The sequence below is a fragment of the Schistocerca gregaria genome, chromosome 5 (assembly GCF_023897955.1).
Source record: "Schistocerca gregaria isolate iqSchGreg1 chromosome 5, iqSchGreg1.2, whole genome shotgun sequence".
Taxonomy (NCBI): domain Eukaryota; kingdom Metazoa; phylum Arthropoda; class Insecta; order Orthoptera; family Acrididae; genus Schistocerca; species Schistocerca gregaria.
The window spans coordinates 74,688,495-74,700,019 of record NC_064924.1 but is presented as its reverse complement, the minus strand read 5'-3'; the positions used below and the strand labels follow the sequence as shown (position 1 = coordinate 74,700,019).

Here is an 11,525-nt window from a genome sequence, read left to right as displayed (position 1 = left end):
ACTTGGATGGGTGACCGCCTGGGAACACCGGGTGCTGTTGGCTCCCTCTCTTCTTTTAAATTTTATGTCACTACACCTGCCAGTCCTCTTTTCATACAAACTCTCAGGTGCGACAAAGATGCTTCCACAAGCATTTTAAACCACTGTATTAAACGTAAGATGTGAAATTACAGCAATGAACTCAGTTTGAACAAGAATGCGCGGAGGAAGAGTGCTAGGAACTCGTTGAAAATAACGAAACACTGCGAATCGACGGATGTGCTCTTAAAATGCGTCAGAGCCTACTGTTTTGTAGGAGCGCTAAATTCCAATTTTGTAGCAGTGCACAACGGCAAATTTGTAAACAAAAATTTACCTTTCGTCGCTACAAGAGATGGATACTTTGCCGAACAGCCTGTGTCTTGTGTGCATGTTTTCGCACCTTTCCACGGCACGGCGCAGCACAGAGCGGCTCTGGTAGCTCCGAACGGCCGCACACGGCGCCTCGGACACGTCGGTTCGGCCCGCGCCCATCTCGCAGATGCTTCTCGTACTTGTGCTGTCATATGGACCACGACCCGAGCGGCAGCGAGCGGCAGTCGAGCAAAGTCGGGACAAGTCGGGACGGAAGGGGACAGCCGAGAATGCACCGTGCGAATTACGCAAATATCTGGAAGCGCGACGCGTGTCAGGCAGGTGAGACCGCTTCCCTCTGTCTTCATTTCTTGCTTTCTTGTCACTACCCCTGCCAGCCCTTTTTTCATGCTACCTTTCTCATGTGACATAGATGCTTCCATACTGATTTTAAACTATCGTAAGACACGATATTAAGGAGCTCAATTTGAAAAGAGTGCGCCAAGGAAGACTTCCAAAGAGTCTCTGGAAATAACAAAACAGTGTGAAGTGACAGAAATGTTGTGAAATACGTCAGGGCATATTGTTTTGTAGCAGTGCACAACGGCAAATTTGTAAACAAAAATTTACCTTTCGTCGCTACAAGAGATGGATACTTTGTCGAACAAACGAATGACAGGCGGTGCAACGAGCAGCTGTGTTGTGCGTCTGACCCACGTGGCGGCGCGCCGCACAGCGCGTCGCCTTCGAGGTGGAAGGACGTGCTTTGCGTCAAATGTGCCACCGAAAACGGAGATTGCGTGTGTTGGGAGGAGAGGCGAAGCCTTCTTCTGCCGTGCGGCTACTGTATAAGGACGCCAACGGCCATACCATGTTGAATACACCGGTTCTCGTCCGATCACCGAAGTTAAGCAACATCGGGCCCGGTTAGTACTTGGATGGGTGACCGCCTGGGAACACCGGGTGCTGTTGGCTCCCTCTCTTCTTTTAAATTTTATGTCACTACACCTGCCAGTCCTCTTTTCATACAAACTCTCAGGTGCGACAAAGATGCTTCCACAAGCATTTTAAACCACTGTATTAAACGTAAGATGTGAAATTACAGCAATGAACTCAGTTTGAACAAGAATGCGCGGAGGAAGAGTGCTAGGAACTCGTTGAAAATAACGAAACACTGCGAATCGACGGATGTGCTCTTAAAATGCGTCAGAGCCTACTGTTTTGTAGGAGCGCTAAATTCCAATTTTGTAGCAGTGCACAACGGCAAATTTGTAAACAAAAATTTACCTTTCGTCGCTACAAGAGATGGATACTTTGCCGAACAGCCTGTGTCTTGTGTGCATGTTTTCGCACCTTTCCACGGCACGGCGCAGCACAGAGCGGCTCTGGTAGCTCCGAACGGCCGCACACGGCGCCTCGGACACGTCGGTTCGGCCCGCGCCCATCTCGCAGATGCTTCTCGTACTTGTGCTGTCATATGGACCACGACCCGAGCGGCAGCGAGCGGCAGTCGAGCAAAGTCGGGACAAGTCGGGACGGAAGGGGACAGCCGAGAATGCACCGTGCGAATTACGCAAATATCTGGAAGCGCGACGCGTGTCAGGCAGGTGAGACCGCTTCCCTCTTTCATTTCTTGCTTTCTTGTCACTACCCCTGCCAGCCCTTTTTTCATGCTACCTTTCTCATGTGACATAGATGCTTCCATACTGATTTTAAACTATCGTAAGACACGATATTAAGGAGCTCAATTTGAAAAGAGTGCGCCAAGGAAGACTTCCAAAGAGTCTCTGGAAATAACAAAACAGTGTGAAGTGACAGAAATGTTGTGAAATACGTCAGGGCATATTGTTTTGTAGCAGTGCACAACGGCAAATTTGTAAACAAAAATTTACCTTTCGTCGCTACAAGAGATGGATACTTTGTCGAACAAACGAATGACAGGCGGTGCAACGAGCAGCTGTGTTGTGCGTCTGACCCACGTGGCGGCGCGCCGCACAGCGCGTCGCCTTCGAGGTGGAAGGACGTGCTTTGCGTCAAATGTGCCACCGAAAACGGAGATTGCGTGTGTTGGGAGGAGAGGCGAAGCCTTCTTCTGCCGTGCGGCTACTGTATAAGGACGCCAACGGCCATACCATGTTGAATACACCGGTTCTCGTCCGATCACCGAAGTTAAGCAACATCGGGCCCGGTTAGTACTTGGATGGGTGACCGCCTGGGAACACCGGGTGCTGTTGGCTCCCTCTCTTCTTTTAAATTTTATGTCACTACACCTGCCAGTCCTCTTTTCATACAAACTCTCAGGTGCGACAAAGATGCTTCCACAAGCATTTTAAACCACTGTATTAAACGTAAGATGTGAAATTACAGCAATGAACTCAGTTTGAACAAGAATGCGCGGAGGAAGAGTGCTAGGAACTCGTTGAAAATAACGAAACACTGCGAATCGACGGATGTGCTCTTAAAATGCGTCAGAGCCTACTGTTTTGTAGGAGCGCTAAATTCCAATTTTGTAGCAGTGCACAACGGCAAATTTGTAAACAAAAATTTACCTTTCGTCGCTACAAGAGATGGATACTTTGCCGAACAGCCTGTGTCTTGTGTGCATGTTTTCGCACCTTTCCACGGCACGGCGCAGCACAGAGCGGCTCTGGTAGCTCCGAACGGCCGCACACGGCGCCTCGGACACGTCGGTTCGGCCCGCGCCCATCTCGCAGATGCTTCTCGTACTTGTGCTGTCATATGGACCACGACCCGAGCGGCAGCGAGCGGCAGTCGAGCAAAGTCGGGACAAGTCGGGACGGAAGGGGACAGCCGAGAATGCACCGTGCGAATTACGCAAATATCTGGAAGCGCGACGCGTGTCAGGCAGGTGAGACCGCTTCCCTCTGTCTTCATTTCTTGCTTTCTTGTCACTACCCCTGCCAGCCCTTTTTTCATGCTACCTTTCTCATGTGACATAGATGCTTCCATACTGATTTTAAACTATCGTAAGACACGATATTAAGGAGCTCAATTTGAAAAGAGTGCGCCAAGGAAGACTTCCAAAGAGTCTCTGGAAATAACAAAACAGTGTGAAGTGACAGAAATGTTGTGAAATACGTCAGGGCATATTGTTTTGTAGCAGTGCACAACGGCAAATTTGTAAACAAAAATTTACCTTTCGTCGCTACAAGAGATGGATACTTTGTCGAACAAACGAATGACAGGCGGTGCAACGAGCAGCTGTGTTGTGCGTCTGACCCACGTGGCGGCGCGCCGCACAGCGCGTCGCCTTCGAGGTGGAAGGACGTGCTTTGCGTCAAATGTGCCACCGAAAACGGAGATTGCGTGTGTTGGGAGGAGAGGCGAAGCCTTCTTCTGCCGTGCGGCTACTGTATAAGGACGCCAACGGCCATACCATGTTGAATACACCGGTTCTCGTCCGATCACCGAAGTTAAGCAACATCGGGCCCGGTTAGTACTTGGATGGGTGACCGCCTGGGAACACCGGGTGCTGTTGGCTCCCTCTCTTCTTTTAAATTTTATGTCACTACACCTGCCAGTCCTCTTTTCATACAAACTCTCAGGTGCGACAAAGATGCTTCCACAAGCATTTTAAACCACTGTATTAAACGTAAGATGTGAAATTACAGCAATGAACTCAGTTTGAACAAGAATGCGCGGAGGAAGAGTGCTAGGAACTCGTTGAAAATAACGAAACACTGCGAATCGACGGATGTGCTCTTAAAATGCGTCAGAGCCTACTGTTTTGTAGGAGCGCTAAATTCCAATTTTGTAGCAGTGCACAACGGCAAATTTGTAAACAAAAATTTACCTTTCGTCGCTACAAGAGATGGATACTTTGCCGAACAGCCTGTGTCTTGTGTGCATGTTTTCGCACCTTTCCACGGCACGGCGCAGCACAGAGCGGCTCTGGTAGCTCCGAACGGCCGCACACGGCGCCTCGGACACGTCGGTTCGGCCCGCGCCCATCTCGCAGATGCTTCTCGTACTTGTGCTGTCATATGGACCACGACCCGAGCGGCAGCGAGCGGCAGTCGAGCAAAGTCGGGACAAGTCGGGACGGAAGGGGACAGCCGAGAATGCACCGTGCGAATTACGCAAATATCTGGAAGCGCGACGCGTGTCAGGCAGGTGAGACCGCTTCCCTCTGTCTTCATTTCTTGCTTTCTTGTCACTACCCCTGCCAGCCCTTTTTTCATGCTACCTTTCTCATGTGACATAGATGCTTCCATACTGATTTTAAACTATCGTAAGACACGATATTAAGGAGCTCAATTTGAAAAGAGTGCGCCAAGGAAGACTTCCAAAGAGTCTCTGGAAATAACAAAACAGTGTGAAGTGACAGAAATGTTGTGAAATACGTCAGGGCATATTGTTTTGTAGCAGTGCACAACGGCAAATTTGTAAACAAAAATTTACCTTTCGTCGCTACAAGAGATGGATACTTTGTCGAACAAACGAATGACAGGCGGTGCAACGAGCAGCTGTGTTGTGCGTCTGACCCACGTGGCGGCGCGCCGCACAGCGCGTCGCCTTCGAGGTGGAAGGACGTGCTTTGCGTCAAATGTGCCACCGAAAACGGAGATTGCGTGTGTTGGGAGGAGAGGCGAAGCCTTCTTCTGCCGTGCGGCTACTGTATAAGGACGCCAACGGCCATACCATGTTGAATACACCGGTTCTCGTCCGATCACCGAAGTTAAGCAACATCGGGCCCGGTTAGTACTTGGATGGGTGACCGCCTGGGAACACCGGGTGCTGTTGGCTCCCTCTCTTCTTTTAAATTTTATGTCACTACACCTGCCAGTCCTCTTTTCATACAAACTCTCAGGTGCGACAAAGATGCTTCCACAAGCATTTTAAACCACTGTATTAAACGTAAGATGTGAAATTACAGCAATGAACTCAGTTTGAACAAGAATGCGCGGAGGAAGAGTGCTAGGAACTCGTTGAAAATAACGAAACACTGCGAATCGACGGATGTGCTCTTAAAATGCGTCAGAGCCTACTGTTTTGTAGGAGCGCTAAATTCCAATTTTGTAGCAGTGCACAACGGCAAATTTGTAAACAAAAATTTACCTTTCGTCGCTACAAGAGATGGATACTTTGCCGAACAGCCTGTGTCTTGTGTGCATGTTTTCGCACCTTTCCACGGCACGGCGCAGCACAGAGCGGCTCTGGTAGCTCCGAACGGCCGCACACGGCGCCTCGGACACGTCGGTTCGGCCCGCGCCCATCTCGCAGATGCTTCTCGTACTTGTGCTGTCATATGGACCACGACCCGAGCGGCAGCGAGCGGCAGTCGAGCAAAGTCGGGACAAGTCGGGACGGAAGGGGACAGCCGAGAATGCACCGTGCGAATTACGCAAATATCTGGAAGCGCGACGCGTGTCAGGCAGGTGAGACCGCTTCCCTCTGTCTTCATTTCTTGCTTTCTTGTCACTACCCCTGCCAGCCCTTTTTTCATGCTACCTTTCTCATGTGACATAGATGCTTCCATACTGATTTTAAACTATCGTAAGACACGATATTAAGGAGCTCAATTTGAAAAGAGTGCGCCAAGGAAGACTTCCAAAGAGTCTCTGGAAATAACAAAACAGTGTGAAGTGACAGAAATGTTGTGAAATACGTCAGGGCATATTGTTTTGTAGCAGTGCACAACGGCAAATTTGTAAACAAAAATTTACCTTTCGTCGCTACAAGAGATGGATACTTTGTCGAACAAACGAATGACAGGCGGTGCAACGAGCAGCTGTGTTGTGCGTCTGACCCACGTGGCGGCGCGCCGCACAGCGCGTCGCCTTCGAGGTGGAAGGACGTGCTTTGCGTCAAATGTGCCACCGAAAACGGAGATTGCGTGTGTTGGGAGGAGAGGCGAAGCCTTCTTCTGCCGTGCGGCTACTGTATAAGGACGCCAACGGCCATACCATGTTGAATACACCGGTTCTCGTCCGATCACCGAAGTTAAGCAACATCGGGCCCGGTTAGTACTTGGATGGGTGACCGCCTGGGAACACCGGGTGCTGTTGGCTCCCTCTCTTCTTTTAAATTTTATGTCACTACACCTGCCAGTCCTCTTTTCATACAAACTCTCAGGTGCGACAAAGATGCTTCCACAAGCATTTTAAACCACTGTATTAAACGTAAGATGTGAAATTACAGCAATGAACTCAGTTTGAACAAGAATGCGCGGAGGAAGAGTGCTAGGAACTCGTTGAAAATAACGAAACACTGCGAATCGACGGATGTGCTCTTAAAATGCGTCAGAGCCTACTGTTTTGTAGGAGCGCTAAATTCCAATTTTGTAGCAGTGCACAACGGCAAATTTGTAAACAAAAATTTACCTTTCGTCGCTACAAGAGATGGATACTTTGCCGAACAGCCTGTGTCTTGTGTGCATGTTTTCGCACCTTTCCACGGCACGGCGCAGCACAGAGCGGCTCTGGTAGCTCCGAACGGCCGCACACGGCGCCTCGGACACGTCGGTTCGGCCCGCGCCCATCTCGCAGATGCTTCTCGTACTTGTGCTGTCATATGGACCACGACCCGAGCGGCAGCGAGCGGCAGTCGAGCAAAGTCGGGACAAGTCGGGACGGAAGGGGACAGCCGAGAATGCACCGTGCGAATTACGCAAATATCTGGAAGCGCGACGCGTGTCAGGCAGGTGAGACCGCTTCCCTCTGTCTTCATTTCTTGCTTTCTTGTCACTACCCCTGCCAGCCCTTTTTTCATGCTACCTTTCTCATGTGACATAGATGCTTCCATACTGATTTTAAACTATCGTAAGACACGATATTAAGGAGCTCAATTTGAAAAGAGTGCGCCAAGGAAGACTTCCAAAGAGTCTCTGGAAATAACAAAACAGTGTGAAGTGACAGAAATGTTGTGAAATACGTCAGGGCATATTGTTTTGTAGTAGTGCACAACGGCAAATTTGTAAACAAAAATTTACCTTTCGTCGCTACAAGAGATGGATACTTTGTCGAACAAACGAATGACAGGCGGTGCAACGAGCAGCTGTGTTGTGCGTCTGACCCACGTGGCGGCGCGCCGCACAGCGCGTCGCCTTCGAGGTGGAAGGACGTGCTTTGCGTCAAATGTGCCACCGAAAACGGAGATTGCGTGTGTTGGGAGGAGAGGCGAAGCCTTCTTCTGCCGTGCGGCTACTGTATAAGGACGCCAACGGCCATACCATGTTGAATACACCGGTTCTCGTCCGATCACCGAAGTTAAGCAACATCGGGCCCGGTTAGTACTTGGATGGGTGACCGCCTGGGAACACCGGGTGCTGTTGGCTCCCTCTCTTCTTTTAAATTTTATGTCACTACACCTGCCAGTCCTCTTTTCATACAAACTCTCAGGTGCGACAAAGATGCTTCCACAAGCATTTTAAACCACTGTATTAAACGTAAGATGTGAAATTACAGCAATGAACTCAGTTTGAACAAGAATGCGCGGAGGAAGAGTGCTAGGAACTCGTTGAAAATAACGAAACACTGCGAATCGACGGATGTGCTCTTAAAATGCGTCAGAGCCTACTGTTTTGTAGGAGCGCTAAATTCCAATTTTGTAGCAGTGCACAACGGCAAATTTGTAAACAAAAATTTACCTTTCGTCGCTACAAGAGATGGATACTTTGCCGAACAGCCTGTGTCTTGTGTGCATGTTTTCGCACCTTTCCACGGCACGGCGCAGCACAGAGCGGCTCTGGTAGCTCCGAACGGCCGCACACGGCGCCTCGGACACGTCGGTTCGGCCCGCGCCCATCTCGCAGATGCTTCTCGTACTTGTGCTGTCATATGGACCACGACCCGAGCGGCAGCGAGCGGCAGTCGAGCAAAGTCGGGACAAGTCGGGACGGAAGGGGACAGCCGAGAATGCACCGTGCGAATTACGCAAATATCTGGAAGCGCGACGCGTGTCAGGCAGGTGAGACCGCTTCCCTCTTTCATTTCTTGCTTTCTTGTCACTACCCCTGCCAGCCCTTTTTTCATGCTACCTTTCTCATGTGACATAGATGCTTCCATACTGATTTTAAACTATCGTAAGACACGATATTAAGGAGCTCAATTTGAAAAGAGTGCGCCAAGGAAGACTTCCAAAGAGTCTCTGGAAATAACAAAACAGTGTGAAGTGACAGAAATGTTGTGAAATACGTCAGGGCATATTGTTTTGTAGCAGTGCACAACGGCAAATTTGTAAACAAAAATTTACCTTTCGTCGCTACAAGAGATGGATACTTTGTCGAACAAACGAATGACAGGCGGTGCAACGAGCAGCTGTGTTGTGCGTCTGACCCACGTGGCGGCGCGCCGCACAGCGCGTCGCCTTCGAGGTGGAAGGACGTGCTTTGCGTCAAATGTGCCACCGAAAACGGAGATTGCGTGTGTTGGGAGGAGAGGCGAAGCCTTCTTCTGCCGTGCGGCTACTGTATAAGGACGCCAACGGCCATACCATGTTGAATACACCGGTTCTCGTCCGATCACCGAAGTTAAGCAACATCGGGCCCGGTTAGTACTTGGATGGGTGACCGCCTGGGAACACCGGGTGCTGTTGGCTCCCTCTCTTCTTTTAAATTTTATGTCACTACACCTGCCAGTCCTCTTTTCATACAAACTCTCAGGTGCGACAAAGATGCTTCCACAAGCATTTTAAACCACTGTATTAAACGTAAGATGTGAAATTACAGCAATGAACTCAGTTTGAACAAGAATGCGCGGAGGAAGAGTGCTAGGAACTCGTTGAAAATAACGAAACACTGCGAATCGACGGATGTGCTCTTAAAATGCGTCAGAGCCTACTGTTTTGTAGGAGCGCTAAATTCCAATTTTGTAGCAGTGCACAACGGCAAATTTGTAAACAAAAATTTACCTTTCGTCGCTACAAGAGATGGATACTTTGCCGAACAGCCTGTGTCTTGTGTGCATGTTTTCGCACCTTTCCACGGCACGGCGCAGCACAGAGCGGCTCTGGTAGCTCCGAACGGCCGCACACGGCGCCTCGGACACGTCGGTTCGGCCCGCGCCCATCTCGCAGATGCTTCTCGTACTTGTGCTGTCATATGGACCACGACCCGAGCGGCAGCGAGCGGCAGTCGAGCAAAGTCGGGACAAGTCGGGACGGAAGGGGACAGCCGAGAATGCACCGTGCGAATTACGCAAATATCTGGAAGCGCGACGCGTGTCAGGCAGGTGAGACCGCTTCCCTCTGTCTTCATTTCTTGCTTTCTTGTCACTACCCCTGCCAGCCCTTTTTTCATGCTACCTTACTCATGTGACATAGATGCTTCCATACTGATTTTAAACTATCGTAAGACACGATATTAAGGAGCTCAATTTGAAAAGAGTGCGCCAAGGAAGACTTCCAAAGAGTCTCTGGAAATAACAAAACAGTGTGAAGTGACAGAAATGTTGTGAAATACGTCAGGGCATATTGTTTTGTAGTAGTGCACAACGGCAAATTTGTAAACAAAAATTTACCTTTCGTCGCTACAAGAGATGGATACTTTGTCGAACAAACGAATGACAGGCGGTGCAACGAGCAGCTGTGTTGTGCGTCTGACCCACGTGGCGGCGCGCCGCACAGCGCGTCGCCTTCGAGGTGGAAGGACGTGCTTTGCGTCAAATGTGCCACCGAAAACGGAGATTGCGTGTGTTGGGAGGAGAGGCGAAGCCTTCTTCTGCCGTGCGGCTACTGTATAAGGACGCCAACGGCCATACCATGTTGAATACACCGGTTCTCGTCCGATCACCGAAGTTAAGCAACATCGGGCCCGGTTAGTACTTGGATGGGTGACCGCCTGGGAACACCGGGTGCTGTTGGCTCCCTCTCTTCTTTTAAATTTTATGTCACTACACCTGCCAGTCCTCTTTTCATACAAACTCTCAGGTGCGACAAAGATGCTTCCACAAGCATTTTAAACCACTGTATTAAACGTAAGATGTGAAATTACAGCAATGAACTCAGTTTGAACAAGAATGCGCGGAGGAAGAGTGCTAGGAACTCGTTGAAAATAACGAAACACTGCGAATCGACGGATGTGCTCTTAAAATGCGTCAGAGCCTACTGTTTTGTAGGAGCGCTAAATTCCAATTTTGTAGCAGTGCACAACGGCAAATTTGTAAACAAAAATTTACCTTTCGTCGCTACAAGAGATGGATACTTTGCCGAACAGCCTGTGTCTTGTGTGCATGTTTTCGCACCTTTCCACGGCACGGCGCAGCACAGAGCGGCTCTGGTAGCTCCGAACGGCCGCACACGGCGCCTCGGACACGTCGGTTCGGCCCGCGCCCATCTCGCAGATGCTTCTCGTACTTGTGCTGTCATATGGACCACGACCCGAGCGGCAGCGAGCGGCAGTCGAGCAAAGTCGGGACAAGTCGGGACGGAAGGGGACAGCCGAGAATGCACCGTGCGAATTACGCAAATATCTGGAAGCGCGACGCGTGTCAGGCAGGTGAGACCGCTTCCCTCTTTCATTTCTTGCTTTCTTGTCACTACCCCTGCCAGCCCTTTTTTCATGCTACCTTTCTCATGTGACATAGATGCTTCCATACTGATTTTAAACTATCGTAAGACACGATATTAAGGAGCTCAATTTGAAAAGAGTGCGCCAAGGAAGACTTCCAAAGAGTCTCTGGAAATAACAAAACAGTGTGAAGTGACAGAAATGTTGTGAAATACGTCAGGGCATATTGTTTTGTAGCAGTGCACAACGGCAAATTTGTAAACAAAAATTTACCTTTCGTCGCTACAAGAGATGGATACTTTGTCGAACAAACGAATGACAGGCGGTGCAACGAGCAGCTGTGTTGTGCGTCTGACCCACGTGGCGGCGCGCCGCACAGCGCGTCGCCTTCGAGGTGGAAGGACGTGCTTTGCGTCAAATGTGCCACCGAAAACGGAGATTGCGTGTGTTGGGAGGAGAGGCGAAGCCTTCTTCTGCCGTGCGGCTACTGTATAAGGACGCCAACGGCCATACCATGTTGAATACACCGGTTCTCGTCCGATCACCGAAGTTAAGCAACATCGGGCCCGGTTAGTACTTGGATGGGTGACCGCCTGGGAACACCGGGTGCTGTTGGCTCCCTCTCTTCTTTTAAATTTTATGTCACTACACCTGCCAGTCCTCTTTTCATACAAACTCTCAGGTGCGACAAAGATGCTTCCACAAGCATTTTAAACCACTGTAT

General features: G+C 49.9%; 9 non-coding genes across 9 annotated transcripts; all 9 read left to right on the top strand.

Moving 5' to 3' along the window:
• The first annotated feature begins 1,189 nt into the window (after positions 1-1,189).
• On the top strand, positions 1,190-1,308 carry LOC126274807 (5S ribosomal RNA). The gene has a single exon (XR_007550361.1). It is a non-coding gene; the product is annotated as a 5S ribosomal RNA (ribosomal RNA).
• Positions 1,309-2,451: 1,143 nt separating this feature from the next.
• On the top strand, positions 2,452-2,570 carry LOC126274806 (5S ribosomal RNA). Its single transcript, XR_007550360.1, has one exon. It is a non-coding gene; the product is annotated as a 5S ribosomal RNA (ribosomal RNA).
• A 1,146-nt stretch (positions 2,571-3,716) lies between these two features.
• Positions 3,717-3,835, top strand: LOC126274805 (5S ribosomal RNA). The gene has a single exon (XR_007550359.1). It is a non-coding gene; the product is annotated as a 5S ribosomal RNA (ribosomal RNA).
• A 1,146-nt stretch (positions 3,836-4,981) lies between these two features.
• Positions 4,982-5,100, top strand: LOC126274803 (5S ribosomal RNA). Its single transcript, XR_007550358.1, has one exon. It is a non-coding gene; the product is annotated as a 5S ribosomal RNA (ribosomal RNA).
• Positions 5,101-6,246: 1,146 nt separating this feature from the next.
• On the top strand, positions 6,247-6,365 carry LOC126274802 (5S ribosomal RNA). The gene has a single exon (XR_007550357.1). It is a non-coding gene; the product is annotated as a 5S ribosomal RNA (ribosomal RNA).
• A 1,146-nt stretch (positions 6,366-7,511) lies between these two features.
• Positions 7,512-7,630, top strand: LOC126274801 (5S ribosomal RNA). Its single transcript, XR_007550356.1, has one exon. It is a non-coding gene; the product is annotated as a 5S ribosomal RNA (ribosomal RNA).
• A 1,143-nt stretch (positions 7,631-8,773) lies between these two features.
• On the top strand, positions 8,774-8,892 carry LOC126274800 (5S ribosomal RNA). The gene has a single exon (XR_007550355.1). It is a non-coding gene; the product is annotated as a 5S ribosomal RNA (ribosomal RNA).
• A 1,146-nt stretch (positions 8,893-10,038) lies between these two features.
• LOC126274799 (5S ribosomal RNA) lies at positions 10,039-10,157 on the top strand. The gene has a single exon (XR_007550354.1). It is a non-coding gene; the product is annotated as a 5S ribosomal RNA (ribosomal RNA).
• A 1,143-nt stretch (positions 10,158-11,300) lies between these two features.
• LOC126274798 (5S ribosomal RNA) lies at positions 11,301-11,419 on the top strand. Its single transcript, XR_007550353.1, has one exon. It is a non-coding gene; the product is annotated as a 5S ribosomal RNA (ribosomal RNA).
• The last annotated feature ends 106 nt before the right edge of the window (positions 11,420-11,525 follow it).